Genomic DNA, 17845 nt, shown 5'->3' on the forward strand with positions numbered 1-17845 from the left:
ATAATGGAAAGCTTTGAGTGACATTAAGTCAGAAAAAGTCCCTATCCTCAGCTAGCTAAATTCCAGGGCAAGACTTCATCCCTCGATGTTTCATATACGTCCATGGTTTTGGGGGCATCTACAAACCGCAGATCTAAAGCGTGTCGTTTTGAACTGGGGAGATGTGATCAGATAGAAACCACCCCCGCAACGATGTGTTCCCATGGCCTAAACCACGGATCTTTTATGTCTGTCCTGTGAACTTGGGAGAAATATGCTCTCACCCACCAGTCTGCTGCCTCTGAGGTGCTTGATCGCTATTCAACGGAGCTCCGGTCATTTAGTATTCAAGTTACGGCGGCGGGGAACAACACAAGTGACTAGCGTCCAAACAAATTACATTTGAGCAGAACTGCTCGTTTTTTATTTATTTTTTAAAGTATGGAAAATAAACAGAAAGACAGAGGGGATTGGGGGTCGAGATTGTACAAGCCGCCCGGAAAAGAAAACAACATGAATAAATGAACGCTTGTGTAAATGCGCTGTGTAGCGCAATGCACTACGGACTTTGAAATGTGAAGGTTCTGTCACAACAGAATGCTCAGTTTGTCTCAGGCAAAAGAACCTCTGGAACCCGGGCCTATGCCGTGTGCTGTAGTTCATCAGAAAACATCACTCCCAATGAACAAAACCTATTGGTTTTTACATCCCTCTGTTCCCTCTCTCCTCTCTCTCTCTCTCTCTCTCTCGCTCCCTCTCTCTCTCTCTTTATCTGAGATATCTAGCCATCAGCTTTTCTGCCTGTTTACAGAACCCTCGCAACTTTTGCATTTGGGTTTAAATTGTGCAGAAGAAGCATTTTTTTTTCATATTTATTTTTCTTTCTTTGTTTTTCGCCCTGTTTCCATCCCGTCCGAGGGGATAGCCCGCAGAGGAACTTGAAGGTATCCCAAAAAAAGACTGGGAATGAAAGGAGGAGGAGAGGAGTTTCTCTCCCTTTATTAGAAAGGATGGGAGGAGTACTTCAAGATATGTCCCATCTCTCCCTGGCAGGGTCGGGCTGTTCTCGTCAGCGCCCCGGGCCCCCACTGCAGCGAGACAGCTCTCATGTGTCCAGGGGTCAGAAAAACCCGAGAAGAGAGGAGAGGGGGAGGAATGGAGGGGAGGGAATCAAAGGAGTGTTTGGAAGGGTTAGCGTGCAGCCAATATAATCCACCGCCTGTGCTGTAAATAGGCCCTCTAGGAGCTGGTGGAGGACTTGGAGTAAACTTTTAGGAGCAGGGGAGAAGTGATGCGTGCTGATGCCTCCACTCGGGTCCCATCTCTCTCTTTAATAATGACTGGAGGGCAGTTATGGCCATACAGAGAGATCCACTGTACCAAGGATAGATTTTAACAAGGAGCCAGATAGATTTTTGTGGGGTTTTGATGTCGTTATCTTTGATGTTTTTGCTTTGTACGTTTTGTGCTTTTGACCGGTTCCATGGGTAGACGATCCAGTTACACCACACGACCAAAAGTATGCGGACACCTGCTTGTCGAACATCTCCTTCCAAAATCATGGGCATTGATATGGAGTTGCTGCTATAACAGCCTCCACTCTTCTGGGAATGCTTCCCACTAGATGTTGGAACATTGCTGCAGGGACTGGCTTCCATTCAGCCACAAGAGCATTAGTGAGGTCGGGTACTGATGTTGGGCGATTAGGCCTGGCTCGCCGTCAGCGTTCCAATTCATCGCAAAGGTATTAGGTCGGGTTGAGGTCAGGGCTCTGTGCAGCCCAGGCAAGTTCTCCCACATCGATCTCGACAAACTGTTTTTGAATGGACCTCGTTTTATGCACGAGGTCCATTCATGTCATGTCATGCTAAAACAGGAAGGTCCTTATCCAAACTGTTGCCACAAAGTTGGAAGCACAGAATCGTCTAGAATGTCATTGTATGCTGTAGCGTTAAGATTTCCCTTCACTGGAACTAAAGGGTCTAGCCTGAACCATGAAAAACAGCCCCAGACCATTATTCCTCCTCCACCTAACTTTACAGTTGGCACCATGCATTGGGGCAGGTAGCGTTCTCCTAGCATCCACCAAACCCAGATTCATCCGTCGGACTGCCAGATGGTGAAGCGTGATTAATCTCTCCAGAGACTGTTTCCACTGCTCCAGAGTCCAATGGCGGCGACCTTTACCACCACTCCAGCCGACGCTTGGCGTTGCGCATGGTGATCGTAGGCTTGTGTGCGGCTGCTCGGCCATGGAAACCCATTTCATGAAGCTTCTGACGAACAGTTGTTGTGCTGACATTGCTTCCAGAGGCAGTTTGGAACTCGGTAGTGAGTGTTGCAGCCGAGGACAGACACTTTTTACGTGAAACGCACTTCAGCACCCGGCGGTGGGTTTGTGTTCTAGCAGGGCAGACATTTGACAAACTGACTTGTTGGAAAGGTGGCATCTTATGACAGTGCCACGTTGAAAGCCATTCTACTGCCAATGTTGGTCTATGGAGATTGCATGGCGGTGTGCTCAAATTTATACATCTGTCAGCAACGGGTGTGGCTGAAATAGCCATTTGTATATGTCGTGTAAGGGCATTTTATTGTTCTCTCTTTTATTTGACCAGTGAAGAGTGAAGGTTTTGAGTACATTGCTAGATAAAATACTATCATTTTTTTTTGTTTGTTAAGGCTTTCTACTACTATGCCTGAGTTACTGCTATTGTCAGTTGTAGATGTCTTATCATAAAAAGTCCCTTTGCTGTTGATGAAGCCTGTATGTCAGCAAGTGTGTGTCTGTATGTATGTGAGTGTGTGCATGCCTGTTTGTGTGGTTTAGAATTTGGAGAGAGAGAGAGGGAGAGGGAGAGAGCGGGAGGGAGAGAGGGAGAGAATAAATACCATGGAGACAGACAAATGGACAGACACAGCTTTCAGATTTTGTGTGGTGGAGGAGAGAAGAGTGGGTCTGCAGAGCTCTGCCATGTGTGGCTTTCTGAAGCTTACGTATACATTTATCTCTCCCTCCCTCTCCCCCTCCCCCTTTCACTTCCTCTCCCTCTCTCTCCCTCCCTCTCTCCCTCCCTCACCATTACTCAGTGCGCTGTGTGGCATGGCTGTGAGGCTGACTGTGTGATGCCTACCTTGCCTAATGGCCTGTGAAGCCAATCCAAGCCTTAATGGCCTGTTCTGTCATCCGCCGCCCAGCTGAGTGACATGCGAGGGAAGCTCTAGTGCCGCCATCCCTCCTCTTCCCTCCCCTGGCCGAGCGGCCGTCAGCAGGACTGACAGCAGCCCTCCCTACCCCTCCGTCAGACCAGGCTATGTCACTTTGATCAGGCCACCGCTGCATGGGACAGGTGTGGTGACAAGGCCGCTGCTGCTAACCAGGACTCTTCCCCAGACCCTGGGCCCTGTCAGTGGGGTCGTGGGAAGTGTTGATTGGATGAGTGAGGTGCTAGTTGACACGCGGTTCTTTGACCAGACTAGTTGCACTCATTGCCAGGGAAGTGTAAGAGAGCTCAGAGAGACTGAAGCCCAGTGCAGAGACTGCTGCTACTGTATCAAGATCCTTCGCCTCTAGCGTGTGGTTATCAAGGCCTATTGCCATCAGTCCTACTGTACTGTACAAAGACCTACAGACTTCAGTGCTCAAATATCTGGGCCTGTAGACTGTGGTCTGTAGTTCTATCGTACAAAGGCCCTAGGCCTTTATCACGACTGGCTACTGGGCCTGTTTGAGGCTGTACTCAGAGTTCCCCAAACGAAAGGTGTAATGGGTCCGTACTCAAAAAGATGTCGCGTAGAATGTCCACTAGAGTTAATGTGGTTAAGGAATTCCCACTGCGGTATACTCCATAGATCAGGTGGAGCTGAACGGTACACGACTTTAACAAGCAGCAAGAAGAAAGACCAACAAAGAGACAAGGCAATGGAAACATGATCGCCTTCTTACAAGAAGGAGAAAGGAGCGGGAGGCAGTAATACCTCCAATAAACATGCGTTCTTTGCCGTTTGCTTTCTTCCCCAGCCAAACAGCCGTCAATGGCATGTAAGAGCCATCGATTTCTCAACGAGGCGTTTTTGAAACCCACTATTGATCCGCACACTTCTCATGTGGGAGAAAAGTATTGATTCTTCCCACTCGGGTAAATAAAGACTCAACCTGGCCCCCCGATCGCAACCAACCAGCGTCAGCGGAAAGCCAACAACCACTCCTATGAAACAATAAACTTAACCAGAGAACAGACTTATAGTACTATACACTGAGTGTAAAAAAAAAAACATGAGGAACACCTGCTCTTTCCATGACAGACTGACCAGGTGAATCCAGGTGATCCTTTATTGATGCTATGATCCCTTATTGAGGTCACCAGTGTAGATGAAGGCGAGGAGACAGGTTAAAGAAGGATTTTTAACCCTTGAGACATGGATTGTGTATGTGTGCCCTTCAGAGGGTGAATGGGCAAGACAAAAGATTGAAGTGCCTTTGAACGGGGTATGGTAGTAGGTGCCAGGTGCACCGGTTTGAGTGTGTCAAGAACTGCAACGCTGCTGGGTTTTTCACCAGTTCATCAGTTTCCCGTGTGTATCAAGAATGGTCCACCAGCCAAAGGACATCAAGCCAACTTGACACAACTGTGAGAATTATTGGAGTCAACATGGGCCAGTACCCCTGTGGAATGCGTTCAACACCTTGTAGAGTCTGTTCTGAGGCAAAAGGGGGTGCAACTCAGTATTAGGAAGGTGTTCCTAATGTTTTGTACACTCAGTGTATGTACCAACAACCTATGTGTAGGGTTTGGAACAGGAAGAATAGCATATTTACAGTATATGGGTGAGATGATGACGGGTATGGGATACCTGGAAGGGGCTGCGAAAGCCTATAGACTATAGGCTTCCATCTAAGCATTTCAACTACGGCAAAAATGTACTTGATACTCCATATGAATGTTTAACACCCGGTGTTGGTTGTGAATTCAGGTGGAACCCCAGAGTTCATAGAGATTCTCGAGCGTTGTCGCTATCCCTTTGTTCCCCCTTTCGCTCTCCTCCTTTTTTCTTCTCTATCGACAGTCTCATTCGCTCAGTCGACTTCTCCTCTTCCCGCCGTGGTCTACATTATGTCCCATTCGTTTCTCTTGCATCCTACAGATGCGGGATCTTAATTTGACATGTGTTCTAACAGCAAAATAATCCTGCGGCAACAGGATGTTAACGTTTCGTCCATAATGATGCCTGATTGTTGGTTAGGCTATTATTTGGCCAAAGGTAGGGCTACATGAAAAGTGCAATACTGTAAACGTGTGTTAGTCTGGATAAACGTCAGAACGCTCTTAGAAAAAGGGTTCTTAAAGGAGAACCCTTTTCGGTTCCATGCAGAGTCCTCTGTGGAAAGGGTTCGACATGAGAGACAAAAGGGGGGATTGGGAGAGAGAGAGAGAGAGAGGGAACCCAAGAGGGTTCTGCCCGGAACCAAAAAGGGTTCATTAAATGGTTCTCCTATGGGGACAGCCGAAGAACCCTTTTCAATTCTAGGCGGCACCTGATTCAATTCTAGGCGGCACTTTTTTTTCTAAAAGTGTAGATATGACATTGACTGCTGCGCCACCGAAAGAGTGCTTTGTCGCCCTACAATTAGGTTGAATGACCTTGTACAAGCGGTTCATTTTCTATGTCCCTTATTGATTTGGAACAATGGGAAAATGTTGCAAACATGTATTTGCTCCCCTGTTGTGCGTTCATTGCCCTGTAATTCAGGCCTTACAGAGTCAGACCTACCGGACAGTTGTTGGAATGTTTCGGGTGGAAGTTGAAACGTGATACAAATCCAACACGGTTGTGTCTTACAGTGCAGGAGTTTGGTTGCACATCAATGTCCTCTTGTGTTTCTTTGTGCAATTGCACCCACTTCGTAGCTAAGATGAGTCATGCTAGTAAATGATTGTGAGTGTGTGTGTGGGTGTGTGTACATCTGTGCATCTCTGTGCTTACAGTACCTGCCAGAGCACCTTTGCGCCAGTTTCTCCTTGTCTCAGGAGTTCGTTCCGTACAGCATTTTCAGAACGGGATGAGAGAAACCCCCCCGAGGTGTCTGCTTTCTCCTCAGCGTACATTTACCAGTGATGAATTACTACAGCTCTCCACTGACACACGCAGCAACAACAAATACAGCAAGCCGAAGAAAGAAAGAGACAAAAGAAGGGGAGGAATAGAGAACAAAAAAAGAAAAAAAAAGCATAAAGGTTTGTGATGTTTTGGAGGTGAGTTGTGTGCTTTTGTGTGTGTGGGTGGGTGTGGGTGTGACTCCAGCGAGATTAAAGGCTGGGGTTGTGTTTGGGTCTGATAGACTTCCCAGAGCCCTAGCATCCGTGGCCTTTTCCCTCAGCTCTAATGAAGCCTTCTGGCTTCTGCCTCCTCTGGCCGTGCCAACACCGCACCGATCTTCCACTTCATCTCTCGCTCTCCCTTCATCTCTCCCTCCCTCCCTCCATCTCTCTCTCTCTCTCTCTCTGTCTCGCTCTCTCTCCCTCTCCAGCTCTCCCTCCATCTCTCTCTCTCTCTCTGTCTCGCTCTCTCTCCCTCTCCAGCTCTCCCTTCATCTCTCTCTCTCTCTGCCTCTCTCAGCTCTCCCTTCATCTCTCCCTCCCTCCATCTCTCTCTCTGTCTCGCTCTCTCTCTAACCTCTCTCTATGTCTCGCTCTCTCTCTAACCCCCCTCTCTCTCTCCCTCTCTCTATACCCCCCCTCTCTCTCTCGCTCTCTCTCCCTCTATCTCTCTCACTCTCTCTCTACCCCCCCTCTCTCTCGCTCTCTCTCTATCCCCCCTCTCTCCCCCCCTCTCTCTCTCCCTCTCCAGCTCTCCCTCCCTCCCTCATGCTCTCTCTCGCTCTCTCTCCCTCTATCTCTCTCTCTTTCTCTCCCAATCCCCCCTTCTGTCTCCCTCGCTTTCCCTCTTTTCCTCTCTCACACACTTAAAAACACGCTCGTGCGTACACACAACACATACCGCTCATCCTACACATACCACACACAAAGGAGCTATGTGGTGCGTGTGCCGTGCCACTGCCATTGTACACACACATTGTTTGTGGTTTTGTTTGGTTGCGTTTGTCTTATATTCTGGAACAATGAGAGGTCGAACTTCGAGCCAAGTACACGGCTCCATCTTGTTTCGTGGAGCCAGTCCACCACAGAGTGTGCGGGAGGGGAGAAACCAAGGGTTGAGCATATTTAAGGATCGCAGGCCCGTCCAATTCCCCAGTCACGAGGAAACTGCAGTGTTCACCATATGGAATGCGTTATGGATGTGATATAGTGCGGAACTAATTTTCTTGGCCAAATAAGTCCAGGCTGTGAAAATAGAAAACAGTGAATGTATTAACCCACGTCGTGATGCATGTACCTTGGTATATTTACTAAAGAGTTATGTTTAGGCTTTTACTCTTCTTGCCCCCCCCCCCTCTCCCTCTCTCTGTAGAGGAATGTAGACTCCTGTAGTCTTGTTAATGGCAGCCACATAGCCTGTCTGTGTGTGAGAGGAGACACACACACAGCCAGCCAGCCAGCCAGGAAGTGGCAGCGTCCATCCCGTCAGAGGGAAACGGAGGGATCAGGAAAGAGAATAAACAACCTCTTAAAAGATAGGGGAACGCGGGAGGAAAAGGAGGAGAGGAGACCTCTGTCTTTGACTCTTCCCTCTGCCGGAGCAATGGCCAAGAGCAATGTCAGCGTCTTCATTCGCTCCCTGTGTTATTCAATAACACATCTTGGCTCATTTCTCAACCTCTTTGTTTGATTTAATCTCGTAAAGAATTCACCTTGAATGTTTTCCTTCCAAATTCCCCGTGTTTCTCTTCCAGCATAAGCTCTCCCAGTCTGAGACGCAGTAAATCACCTCACTAAATACACATTTGGATATTTAGTGTTAGTCTCCCCATGGCAGTTGAATATATGGGCCTTTTCAGCTCTCCTTATTGCTCAGTCTAAATGTTAAGCGAAAAACGTGCACGGGGCTGACGAGAGGTGCTCGGGTAGAAGTCTCTAGGATGTCAGGGGTGCTGGTACTCAGACAGACATGAATATTCATACTGTGAATAATGTAGAATAGCCAGCTCTCTTGATCCTATCGTCAGAAGGAGGTTACATTCTGAGAGGAGTCCATTCCGGACTGAGTGACCCAGTCTTTGATATTTGAATTGCGATGACGCTTAAAGAGAGAGAATGGGCTGAAGAAAGCCAGAAGGTGAAAGTGCTTCGCACGGTGAAGCAAGGCTAATTGGGTCAGCGGAGTGGAGGTTGCCGCTTCCCTCTAACGTTTGCTTTGACAGATCAGTCGGTGATCAGTTGGCGTAACTCAGAGGGAAATGTGACAATTATCTTGATAGTGTGACTGGATGGTCTGGTACTTACAGTATATATATATATATATAAAAAAAGGTTAGTGAGTGAAGGTGGGTGCCTCACTTGGAGAGGGGGAGAAGAAGACAGTTTTAAGAAAAAAAGTAGCCTGGCCAATGGCGATCTGATTAGCATGGTACTAAGCACTAAGTCTGAATATCCCCTCCCAGCCTCCCCCACCTCCTGTATCCAGCTCGCTCTCTCTCTGATAATACGTGAATTTGAAAGTTCATTTCCTTTGCTCTAATGAAATTAGGCTGATCAATGTAATTACTTTTATCAGCCCCAGGAAATGGAATCTCCTACAATCCCGCTTTATTGACAGGTAAACAAACATCGAGTCGGCAATTTGCTAACGTGTTTGTCGAGGCAAGACAATTCCACTGTTTACCTCTCATTATGACGGAATCGACGCTCCAGAAGTGTTCACGCAAAACTAGCTCATCAGACATAAACAATGTTATTCTCGTATTAGAGAAGGAAATAGAATATAACACTGACGTCACATTCTTGCCAGTTCCATAGAATGTGTCCTTCTCCCTGTATAAAAAAAAGAGAAAAGATGTCTGTCCGTGGATCCAGCCTGTGTACACACCCGTCCCCAGACCGGTGATTTCACTGTCCTCCCGCCCCTATGTAGCCTCACCTCACATCAAGCTGAATCACGCTAGCTATCCCCAGAGTCCAGGGAACGCTAAATGAAACAGTAACTCACTTCCCCAAAAGACACAAGAGTTACGTGTGGGTCAAGGGCAGCAGGCCTGGTGCTTTAATAGGAGATGAGAGGCAGTTTATGGAAGAGATAAATAACAGCTTAACAAACGGCCGTCTGGACCCGTGCACTCTGGACGGGGAGACCCTGTGGTTGAGCAGCAGGACACAGAGGTGTAGTGAGATACAGTAGAGACAGAGAAGGTACAATACACTCTGGATGTATTGTATGACGAGAGAGATGTAAATGACGAGATACAGAGAAGTGAGACACACAGGACTCAGTAAAAAGAAGAAGTGTCTGTGTGTGTGTGGCTGGCAGCATTACTGAGAAGGAAAGGAACGCCATTGAAAATATAGGGACTATCTATCGATCTACCTAAGATAGCCACATACTACAAGGGATGTCCATTCAACTTAAAGGGATACTTCGGGAATTAAAGCACCAGTCTTGCTGCCCTTGACCCACACGTAACTCTTGTGTCTTTTGGGGAAGTGATTTACTGTTTCATTTAGTGTTCCCTGGACTCTGGGGATAGCTAGCGTGATTCAGCTTGATGTGAGGTGAGGCTACAAGTGTGTGTGTGGGGGGGGGGGGGGGGGGGGGGTCGCTACCGAAGATAGCCACATACTGTACTACAAGGCATGTTCTTTCATCTTAAAGGGATACTTCGGGAATTTGGCAATGAGGCCCTTTATCTGCTTCCCCAGAATCAGGTGAACTCGTGGATACCATTTGTATGTCTCCGTGTCCCAGTATGAAGGAAGTTGCATGTAGTTTCGCGAGCCGACGCTAGCTAGCGTTAGCGCAATGACTGGAAGTCGATGGGTATCTGCTAGCATGCATCATGGCCCAAATCCCGAAGTATCCCTTTACGTTGAATGGACATACCTTTTAGTATGTGGCTATTGTAGGTAGATCAATAGATATGCCCTAGATATGCAGATACGGTATATATAACGCCCATGAACATTTATATTTCAATGGCTTTTCTTTCCCTCTCTGTAATGCTGCCATGGTTCCTAGAGGCAGGAGCTCAACAGACAAAAATCTGATTCAACACAAAAAAAAGGCATTTAGGGGAGAATGGAAGAAAATAGTAATTGCGATGGAAAAAGTCCCCTAGGCATGAGGTTGAATTGAATTGGAGCGCTTTTGGATGCAAGTCATGTGATGTAAAATTCGAATCTTACTTAATGTACTTGTATTTTTCCATTTCTCCCTCTTTCGCTCATTCTTTCCTCGAGGTAAAATGGGAAGCACGTCTAAATCAAGGCCTGTACCAGAAAAAAATCTGATCCTATTTAGTTTGTCATGTAGAATGAAAGCCCTCCGTCAGTATCTGCTCATGTAAATATAATGGATACTGTCATTGGGTTAATGGTTTTATGCTATTCCCGCTGGTAAAATCTCCACCACACGCATGCACACATGTACACGCACACGCACGCACGCACGCACGCACACACACAATTGCACTACAACTGCTAAAGCCTCCGCTGTATGCACACAAATGAGAATTAGTCGTTATCTCTCGTTATTTTCATTATAGTTTCGTTTTACAAATTAAGAATCTGTGCATGTGTGCGTCTGTATGAGTTTGTATGCACAATTGTTATTTATATAAACTCGGCGAAAAAAGAAACACCCTCTCACTGTCAACTGTATTTATTTTCAGCAAACTTAACATGTGTAAATATTTGTATGAACATAACAAGATTCAACAACTGAGACATAAACTGAACAAGTTCCACAGACATGTGACTAACAGAAATGGAATAATGTGTCCCTGAACAAAGGGGGGGGTCAAAATCAAAAGTAACAGTCAGTATCTGGTGTGGCCACCAGCTGCATTAAGTACTGCAGTGCATCTCCTCCTCATGGACTGCACCAGATTTGACAGTTCTTGCTGTGAGATGTTACCCCACTGTTCCACCAAGGCACCTGCAAGTTCCTGGACATTTCTGGGACATGCTCAATGGGATTGAGATCTGGGCTCTTCGCTGGCCATGGCAGAACACTGACATTCCTGTCTTGCAGGAAATCACGCACAGAATGATCAGTATGGCTGGTGCCATTGTCATGCTGGAGGTTCATGTCAGGATGAGCCTGCAGGAAGGGTACCACATGAGGGAGGAGGATGTCATCCCTGTAACGCACGTGGTTGAGGTTGCCTGCAATGACAACAAGCTCAGTCCGATGATGCTGTGACACACCGCCCCAGACCATACCAACCCTCCACCTCCAAATCGATCCCGCTCCAGAGTACAGGCCTCGGTGTAACGCTCATTCCTTCGACGATAAACGCGAATCCGACCATCACCCCTGGTGAGACAAAACCGCGACTCGTCAGTGAAGAGCACTTTTTTTCCAGTCCTGTCTGGTCCAGCGACGGTGGATTTGTGCCCACAGGCGACGTTGTTGCCGGTGATGTCTGGTGAGGACCTGCCTTACAACAGGCCTACAAGCCCTCAGTCCAGCCTCTCTCAGCCTATTGCAGACAGTCTGAGCACTGATGGAGGGATTGTGCATTCCTGGTTACACGTGGTCTGCCACTGCGAGGACGATCAGCTGTCCGTCCTGTCTCCCTGTAGCGAGGCGTCTCACAGTACGGACATTGCAATTTATTGCCCTGGCCACATCTGCCGTCCTCATGCCTCCTCGCAGCATGCCTAAGGCACGTTCACGCAGATGAGCAGGGACCCTGGGCATCTTTCTTTTGGTGTTTTTCAGAGTCAGTAGAAAGGCCTCTAGTTTCCATAACTGTGACCTTAATTGCCTACTGTCTGTAAGCTGTTAGTGTCTTAACGACCGCTCCACAGGTGCATGTTCATTCATTGTTTATGGGTCATTGAACAAGCATGGGAAACGGTGTTTAAACCCTTTACAATGAAGATCGGTGAAGTTATTTGGATTTTTACGAATGATCTTTGATCGTTTCTTTTGCTGAGTTTACGTGCGGTAAAACACTACAGCTCCATGAACACTTCTCAGCATCTTGAGACCTCTATCTTGCTCCTCAGATAAACAGTTTAAGAGCAGATATAAAAAATAAAAAAACAGCTAGGTTTTTACACCCAAGCCCCTTAACTTGGTAGCTTCCTCATTGCCTCTGACTTATAGAAACATCCTCACAAATCCCCATGTTTTTATTGTGTTTTCATTCCCATCAACATGCTATAAAGGGATTTAATATCCCACGTTGTTCATAAACTCCAACAGAGAGAGAGAGAGAGAGAGAGAGAGAGAGAGAGAGAGAGAGAGAGAGAGAGAGAGAGAGAGAGAGAGACTAGTTGCAGCCAGAATGTGAGAGAGAGAGACTAGTTGCAGCCAGAATGTGAGAGAGAGAGACTAGTTGCAGCCAGAATGTGAGAGAGAGAGACTAGTTGCAGCCAGAATGTGAGAGAGAGAGACTAGTTGCAGCCAGAATGTGAGAGAGAGAGACTAGTTGCAGCCAGAATGTGAGAGAGAGAGACTAGTTGCAGCCAGAATGTGAGAGAGAGAGACTAGTTGCAGCCAGAATGTGAGAGAGACTAGTTGCAGCCAGAATGTGAGAGAGAGACTAGTTGCAGCCAGATTGTGAGAGAGAGAGCAATTGGGAGAGAGAGAGAGAGCAATTGGGAGAGAGAGAGAGAGCAATTGGGAGAGAGAGAGAGAGCAATTGGGGGGAGAGAGAGAGAGAGAGAGCAATTGGGAGAGAGAGAGAGAGAGAGAGAGAGAGAGAGAGCAATTGTGAGAGAGAGAGAGAGAGAGAGAGAGAGAGAGAGAGAGAGAGAGAGCAATTGGGAGAGAGAGAGAGAGAGAGAGCAATTGGGAGAGAGAGAGAGAGAGCGAGCAATTGGGAGAGAGAGAGAGAGAGAGAGCAATTGGGAGAGAGAGAGAGAGCAATTGGGAGAGAGAGAGCAATTGGGAGAGAGAGAGAGAGAGAGCAATTGGGAGAGAGAGAGAGAGATTTACAGTTCTCCACAGCTCTTGATAATATAATACCAGGGTTCCTAGAGGACTTATCTTAGATATGGTTCAAACGGGCTATACAGTAAAGTACATGTTACAGTACATGTTAGGTTTTGATCCATATGCAGTTGAGAATGACTTGCAATTAGTTGCCGGTCAAACTGGCTGGGTCCTGGATTGACCATAAAGTTTTCATCTGCTTTGTCCACTGTTTTAGTGGAACAGGCTAGGTAATACCAGACATACAGTGGCTACCCCACATTGGCGCGGACACATTTCTTTGGTGTTGTCTGGTTCATTTCAGTCGGGAAGAGGAGTGTCAGGATATAACAGCCTCATATCTACACTCATCATCATCTGAGTCCAATCCAAACCACACACGCACGCGCACACACACCAACACACACACACATACCTCTCTCCCCCTCAATCTACAGTGTGGTTTATTTGTCAAACTGACAGCTGGACCCCCAGGCTGAGATAGTTGGCCAAACAGACTCCCTCCCTGGGTTAGTCTGAGCCAGAACATCCTGAGAAACACAGACAGACTGGCTGAGGCGCTGTGGTTGGACTCTGTGTGTGTGTGTGTGTGTGTGCATGCTCGCGTGTGTTTATGTGTATGCGCTCCCACCATACGACACCACAGGTCCAGCCTCTCACCAGCTTGCTTGGCATGGACAGGCCTTGGCTGGAAGAGGTTTGTTTTGTCAGACATCCAGTTCGACATCAAACATGAATACACCCTCTGCTCTCCCCTCGTCTTTTCCTCTCCTCCCTCTACACGTCCATCCCTCCATCCTCAGCCGGCTGCTCCTTAGACATCTGTTTCAGCAGGTGAGATTCCAAAGGTGTTTCCTCCTGTGGGCTGGAAAAAGGGCCTCCTGCTGTCCTTATAGCCATCTGTGTCTGTCCGTGGGGAAAAGAGGAAGAGCAACAGGCGGGATTTAAAGGAAAGGATTAGACATGTCGGAAATTATACCAGATGAATTAGATGTGGGAGAGGACTGAGGAATATTTGATTTCATTGTGTGAGAGGGTATGTCTGTGAGATACGTTGATTATATTTGTGTATCTGGAGAGTATCGTATAGACATGGTCCCTTCCCTTTTTACCCATTTTGTTACGTTACAGCCTTATTCTAAAATGGATTAAATCGTGTTTTTTTTCTCCCCCTCATCCTACACACAATATCCCATAATGACAAAGCAGAAACCGATTTTTTTGAATTCTTTGTACATTTATTAAAAATAAAAAGGGGAAAAAAACACATTTAAATAAGTATTCAGACTCTTTACTCAGTACTTTTGTTGAAGCACCTTTAGCAGCAGTGATTACAGCCTCGAGTCTTCTTGGGTATTTATTTAACTAGGCAAGTCAGTTAAGAACAAATTCTTATTTTCAATGACGGCCTTATAAACAGTGGGTTAACTGCTTTGTTCAGGGGCAGAACGACAGAGTTTCACCTTGTCAGCAGCTCGGGGATTTGATCTAGCAACCTTTCGGTTACTAGTCCAACGCTCTAACCACTAGGCTACAAGCTAGAAGCTTGGCACAACTGTATTTAGGGAGTTTCTCCCATTCGTCTCTGCAGATCCTCTCAAGCTCTGTCAGGTTGGATGGTGAGCATTGCTTCTATTTTCAGGTCTCTCCAGAGATATTTGATCGGGTTCAAGTCCGGGCTCTGGCTGAGCCACTCAAGGACCTTCAAAGATTTGTCCCGAAGTCACTCCTGCGTTGTCTTGGCTGTCTGCTTGGGGTCTTTGTCCTGTTGGAATGTTGAACCTTCGCTTCAGTCTGAGGTCCTGAGCACTCTGGAGCAAGTTTTTATCAAGGATCTCTCTGTACTTAGAGACCTGACTAGTCTCTAAGTCCATGCAGCTGAAAAACACCCCCACAACATGATGCTGCCACCACCATGCTTTTTTTCCCTCTCGCTAATTTATTACAAGTAAAAAACAGAAATGTCTTATTTACATAAATATTCAGACCCTTTGCTATGAGACTGGAAATTGAGCTCAGGTGCATCCTGTTTCCATTAATCATCCTTGAGATGTTTCTACAACTTGATTGGAGTTCACCTGTGGTAAATTCAATTGATTAGACATCAATTGAAAAGGAACACACCTGAGGATCTGCAGAGAAGAATGGGAGTAACTCCCCAAATACAAGTGTGTCAAGCTTGTAGTGTCATACCCAATAATACTCAAGTCTGTAATTGCTGCCAAAGGCGCTTCAACAAAGTACTGAGTACAGGGTCTGAATACGTATGTAAATGTGACATTTCAGTTTTCTAAAAACCTGGTTTTTGCTTTGTTATTATGGAGTATTGTGTGTAGATTGAAGAGGGGGGAAAAAACGATTTAATTAGAAGAAGTCAACAAAATGTGGAAACAGTCAAGGGGTCTGAATACTTTCCGAATGCACTGTATGTTGGCCTTCCCCTCTATAATCACTTCTCTAGCCAGGTTAGTGTCTCCACAAGCTCCAAATCAAGGCACAGTATACCCCTGGCTACATTTCTATTGTTCAGTGGCCAGCCAGTTAAGGCTCATACCCCACTGTAGGATTCTGCTGATGCAATGTCTTCACCCCTCCCACATCCTTTTCCCCTCTCACTCGTTCTGCCCCCATTTTCTCTCTACTCTGCATCCCTCCTCCTCACTGCGGCCTGATGGACTCCGAGTATGAGTGGAGGGATTGGATGAAGAGAGAGGGGGGAGAGAAGAGTGGAGGAATGGGTGGGGTGTGGGGGGGCTAAATGGTGAGGAAAGTGCAGTAGCCACACATTCACCCCTCTGTCTCTCTGCCCTGACAGAGTCAGCTTGTGCAAAGCCTCTAGGAGCAGCTAAGGAACTCATCCATCCCTCTCTGATTTCACAATTCAATCAATCCTACATAATCAACGAGACAGAAAGAGAGGGAAAGAGAGAGAAATAGAGAAACATTGCTTTCTCCGCCATTATAAAAGGCTGCGCTCTCTCCATTCTTCCCTCCCAGAGCAGAGGAGAGAGAATGAGGAGAGTCAGACCATTGTTACCTACAGGGAGAATAGGGTTCCTAATTTACCATAAGCCTCAACTATTCAGTACCAGGCTCCTTTAACCACTGTGTCCCGCTAAGGCAATAATTGGAAAAGTCATTCCCTGCTTAACACCCATTAATTAGTTCCTTTCACTAATAGAGAGAAGGGTATTGTATTGCTATCGCCCTCCTCACCCAGAGCCCGCACACAGGCCACATATTAGTCTGTATCACACACACACACATGCTTGCGTGAGTGTGCGCGCGTGTATTTGCGTGTGTCTGTGCGTTTAACTGATTGTTTATATGTGGAAAGCAACAACAGGCCACTGCCACTCTGATGCCTCTCTGGTTGCAGTGACCTGATGGATTTTTAAAAAAACATTTCATTATTTCACCTTTATTTAACCAGGTAGGCCAGTTGAGAACAACTGCGACCTGGCCAAGATCAAGCCAAGAGGTGCGACAAAAACAACAACACAGAGTTACACATAAACAAACGTACGGTCAATAACACAATAGAAAAAAATCTATGTACAGTGTGTGCAAGTGTAGAAGATTAGGGAGGTAAGGCAATAAATAGGCCATAGAGGCGAAATAATTACAATTTAGCATTAACGCTGGCGTGATAGATGTGCAGATGATGAAGGGCAAGTAGAGATACTGGGGTGCAAAAGAACAAGAAGATAAATAACAATATGGGGATGAGGTAGTTGGGTGTGCTATTTACAGATTGGCTGTGTACAGGTACAGTGATCGGTAAGCTGCTCAGACAGCTGATGCTTAAAGTTAGAGAGGGAGATATAAGTCTCCAACTTCAGTGAGTTTTGCATTTCGTTCCAGTCATTGGCAGCAGAGAACTGAAAGGAAAGACAGCCAAAGGAAGTGTTGGCTTTGGGGATGACCAGTGAAATATACCTGCTGGAGCACGTGCTACAGGTGGGTGTTGCTATGGTGACCCGCGAGCTGAGATAAGGCAGGGCTTTACCTAGCAAAGGCGTATAGATGACCTGGAGCTAGTGGGTTTGGCAACGAATATGTAGCGAGGGCCAGCCAACGAGAGTATACAGGTCGCAGTGGTGGATAGTGTATGGGGCTTTGGTGACAAAACGGATGGCACTGTGATAGACTACATCCAGTTTGCTGAGTAGAGTGTTGGAGGCTATTTTGTAAATGACGTCGCCGAAGTCGAGGATCGGTAGGATAGTCCGTTTTACGAGGGTATGTTTGGCAGCGAAGGAGACTTTGTTGCGAAGTAGGAAGCCGATTTGGATTGGAGATGCTTAATGTGAGTCTGGAAGGAGAATTTACAGTCTAACCAGACACCTGGGTATTTGTAGTTGTCCACATATTCTAAGTCAGAACCGTCCAGAGTAGTGATGCTAGTCGTGCGGGCGGGTGCACACAGCAATCGGTTGAAGAGCGTGCATTTAGTTTTACTAGCATTTAAAAGCGTTGGAGGCCACGGAAGGAGGGTTGTATGGCATTGAAACTTGTTTGGAGGTTTGTTAACACAGTATCCAAAGAAGGGCCAGATGTATACAGAATGGTGTCGACTGCGTAGAGGTGATTCAGAGAATCACCAGCAGCAAGAGTGACATCATTGATTAATACAGAGATAAGAGTTGGTCCGAGAATTGAACCCTGTGGCACCCCCATAGAGCCTGCCAGAGGTCTTGACAACAGGCCCTCCGATTTGACACACTGAACTCTATCTGAGAAGTAGTTGGGGAACCAGGCGAGGCAGTCATTTGACAAACCAAGGCTATTGAGTCTGCCGGCAGTGATT

At 46.7% G+C, this 17845-nt stretch overlaps 1 protein-coding gene across 2 annotated transcripts in view; it reads left to right on the top strand.

Moving 5' to 3' along the window:
• Window positions 1–17845, top strand: part of LOC129830384 (cadherin-4-like) — a 370018-nt gene that overhangs the window by 285441 nt on the left and 66732 nt on the right. The gene's annotated exons all lie outside the window — the stretch shown is intronic.

This window comes from Salvelinus fontinalis, chromosome 31 (assembly GCF_029448725.1).
Source record: "Salvelinus fontinalis isolate EN_2023a chromosome 31, ASM2944872v1, whole genome shotgun sequence".
Classification (NCBI taxonomy): domain Eukaryota; kingdom Metazoa; phylum Chordata; class Actinopteri; order Salmoniformes; family Salmonidae; genus Salvelinus; species Salvelinus fontinalis.